Consider the following 4,423-nt stretch of genomic DNA (forward strand, 5'->3'; position numbering starts at 1 on the left):
AACATGGGGTTAAAACTTACTAACCCAAGCCAAAGTTAACAAATATCTCCTCCTTCACCCACCCTCATTAAATGCCATCCACTTGCCTATCCCTAAGCTAATCCTAAACCATCCTAATCCATCCTTTAATCATTTGCACAAGCCTAAGCAAGCTTAAAACCTTCCTAATCAAGTCCAAGTCGAAATTGCTCTCATCACCCTCAAAATATCTCAACCATAAAACTTTATGAAGTCCACTAGGTCATAAATGACTCTTACAAGCCCTTTTATTGCTCTTACAAGTCATTATGAGGGTCTTTATGAAGATTTTATCCCTTGAGCCTCCTTTGTTGACTCATCCTTCCCCTTTCCTCCATCCTCTCACCATGTGACATGTGTCACTCCTTTATTGGCTGTAAGGAAGCACAATCCATGTGCTCTCCTCTCATGCAATCTAAGCCCTCCATGAGCTTTTTCCCATCCTTGCATCTTAGCCCTCAATCCCTCAAGCCTCTTGCCTATAAATTGGATCCTTCCCCTTTGCAAAATAACACAATCCATGAAGTAAAGTTATAATGCTATTTTAAGAGCCAAATCCATACTAAAGCTATCTATCCACACCAAAAATCCACAATCATCCATTGAAGCCTTTGGAAGCATATTGAGCATACATCCTATCCATTTAGACAAAGCTACTCAACAAGAGAGCTTCTCATTGAGAGAGTCCATTAATGGCTCATATTCTCAATTGAGAGTTCATCTTAGTCTATCTTGAAGTTTATGAATTTTGTTTAGTTTGTAGAAGCTTTATTTAAATTTGGTTTCTATTAGAATACTAACATTTCTCATATACAATTACTGTCACTCGGTGGATGCAATGTTTGTTTTCTTTAACAGATCTTAAACATTCACAGTGATTAACATGCATGCATAAAAGAAATAACATGAAAAAATGAGACACCAGAATTAATGTGGAAACCCAATATGAGAAAAACCACCAAGTAACTAGCTACTGATTTTCACTCTTCTGAAGTGAGCCCTATTAGGAGCCAACCCTGTTAAAGGTTACAAAATGCACTGTTAGGTGTGACCTTGTTAAAGGATTTAATCACCGTGTTAGGAGTGGCCTTCCTAGAGGTCTTTAGAACAATTCAAAAGAACTGTCACCTTGTTAGAGGATTTATAAAATAGCTATTTAACCCAACTCTGTTAAGAGATTTAGAAATCACTGCTACAATTGTGAGAAAGTAACAATGAATTGACCTAAATGAGATGCAACTGAATTGTTGATATAGATCTATGTTATGCTTTACCAAATCCTCTTCTAATAGAATACAACTTTGCTACTCGTCAAGGATATCTGATCCTTCTTCAAAATTTTCTCATATTTTCCTCTTCACATAATCAACACACTTGCATGCTTGCTCATTAAACTTTAGAATTCACAACTTGACCTTTTATTTATACCTTAAAAATTGTCAAGTTGGCTCATTTACAAGTTACAATTACCAATAATCATTATATTAGTCGGCTATAATCATTACATGAAATAATTAAACTTTATTTCCCAAAACAATAAAATACTTCATTGGCCAACCCTGCTTGGTAGACACTGCTCTAGAAATGATTTCTAGTGTTAACCAACTGAAGCTCAGTGACCACTACGATCTCTAAAAAATCCTTTGGAGACTGAGTGAACTCGGTAAACACTGACTTTCCTTCATTAACTTTGTGATCTCGGTTACCACTAACTTCTGCTACAAAATCCTTCGATGCCCAAGTGAGCTTGGTAGACACAGTTTCTACAGAGTAACTTTTAGGAACGCTTGATAGACTCTAAAATTTGCTTTGTTGGCCAACTGAGCTCAGTAGACTCTGTAATTTTCTTTGTTGACCAACTAAGCTCGATAGGCTCTGTCTGATAATTGATATGGTATTTGTGTAACATCAAAGACAACACACAATTGAACAATTGTATCCAATAGGTAGAGTATACTATTTTTTAGATTTTTCAAATTTGGTTTTGTAAGATATATTTTTGTACATGGTAAGGCGCCTATATAGTATACTGTACATATGAATATATCTCCTTTCTAGATACAATATACACTTGCTATACATGTTGTATATTCTTCTTTCACATCTTTCTCCCCCATTATTTTTACAACTTTTCAGATTATGTATCAATTCTTACATCTTTCTCCCCCATAACTCATCATTCCCATATCTTATTACCATATCTTCTCCCCCTTTTTGACAATAATGCCAAAGATTTATTCTATATATTTACATATTAATAACAAAATGAGACAAAAAGTCTAAATGTACCTTGAGTATGATAGCGAAAGTTTTTTCCCAATTGTCCAGCAAGACCTTACATGTGTGTAGTGCAATCTACACTTCTGCTGACAACTCAATCATGTGGTCTGCTATGGAGAAGGTGTTGTCATGGATGAGAGTTTTTGAATGTGCAATATGCTTTTGTAGTGCATCCATGATAGGGAGAATCATATACTGGACATCTACCAATGTAGATCTAATTCTTGCTTCTTCTCTAATCTGTTATGCCTGCATATTTGTTAGAAATCTAATCTTCTTGAAACAAGAAGAGCTTGAACTGGGGTCAGGCTACAATTGCTAAGCACTCGCCTTGAGATCTTCATCAATCTTGGAAAATTTTTCCTTTATTTCCTTACTAAAATTTGAAACATCACATAACTTACCAAAAAGTGATGATACATTAGTGCAAGAGGTTTCTAGAGAGCCCAGAATGGTAGAGAGTTCTACTTGGTAGATGGCAATCTATTGAGAAATTTTCTCTAACACTTTATTTTCAAACTTTTTCTCTACCTTCTATAGTAACTTGTCCTATCCATCCATATCTTCATTGATCTTCTAGACTACCCCTGCTAGTTGATACAAAATTGGTTGAGATTAGTCAACTTCTATGCCTGTAGCCTCTGCAAAAATATTCTTGGCATCCTCAATGATTTTAAATTCTTTGTCTCTTTTTTCTTTTAGCCTTTGTTACTTGGTTTTCTTTTAGAGAAGTTCACCAAATGTTTGCATTTGATCTGGATTGAGTTTGGAAATATCCCACTTCAAGATTACTATTTCCTCATCAAGGTCTATTTCTTCCTCCTTTTCTTTTCCTTGGCCCAAAACTTTTGTGCTTGTTCGAGGCTTGGTCTCAACTATTCTTACACTTATTTATTCCTTACTAGGAATGGAAACAATAGCAGACATAATAGGACTAGCCGCAAAAATGTATACTGCACTTATTGTAGTAATATTAGTAGAAATACCTATAGTAGCCAATAATGATGTATTTAAAATTGTTGTGTCCAACACAGTAGAAGAGGGAAGAGTCTGCAACTCGGTAGATGAAGTGGAGGTCACTTTAGTCAATGATTTGATGAGCTAAACTGGTGCAAAGATTGATTAGATGTTAGTGTTTTCATTTATAGTCACAATAAATTTTATTGAAGTTGTCTCCATGCTTGATGTTGTCACAATTTTTCTTAGAGAGTGAGGGACTGAGGCAATAACTATTGCAGCAATCTTAATTGGATCAGTTTCCTCATCATCTTGCATTCCTTCCTCAGTAGCCTCTTGCTCTTGTTCCTCCTCATCATCAATGTTATCAAAATCTTTTGTTTCTTAATCATTTTTCTCTTCATGTATTTCTTCTTTATCATCATCATCATCTTTCACATCAACAGAAAAATCACTTGGTTTATGAAGAAGATACACATTCTTCCATGTATTTGTTGCATTCCTCACAACATGCTCAATATCTTTCATCAGAACCAAACAACCATTAAATTTTAGAGTTAATTTCTCTTCATTTTTCTTTAAGGATTCCTTAACCTCATTTTCTCTTAAGCTTGGTATAAGCTACCTCAAGATTTGAGCATAGATTTCTTTAACAGTTTGCATGAAAAATTCCCATCTTGGCTCTATCTTATCCTTCAAAATATTAGCAATCTAAGAGGTAAGCTGGACAGGCGAGTATTTCTACTTACCCATTTTGTCCATCACTAGATCTTCAATTTGCTTTTGTTCTTCCTCAGTCTTGATTTCATACTTTAATGCTTTAAAATTTCTTATACTGGCCCTTGCTTGTAGATCTTTTAATCTATCTTGGAAGGTGGGTGGAGGTTTTCTTGATATTATATCTCCTCCTTCATTATCAGCTTTCTTCCTTGAGGATCTCTTGGTAAACACAGTAGTGGATGGCTTGATTGGCTTGGTAATGATTACCTTGCCCTTCTTCTTCAATGGTTCCTTTTCCTTCAATTCTTCTCATCCTTTGCTTCTTCATCCTCACCTTTTCCCTTGGTCAATAAAAGAGTAGAACTAGTTTTCAACTTGGCACTTCTTTTCTTTCCTTTGTTTACCGCCTAAGGGAGCTTGATCTCTAGTTCTATCATGTTTTTGGCTT

This window comes from Cupressus sempervirens, chromosome 4 (genome assembly GCF_028749045.1).
Source record: "Cupressus sempervirens isolate cs-2001-9-10 chromosome 4, ASM2874904v1, whole genome shotgun sequence".
NCBI classification, from domain to species: Eukaryota; Viridiplantae; Streptophyta; class Pinopsida; order Cupressales; family Cupressaceae; genus Cupressus; species Cupressus sempervirens.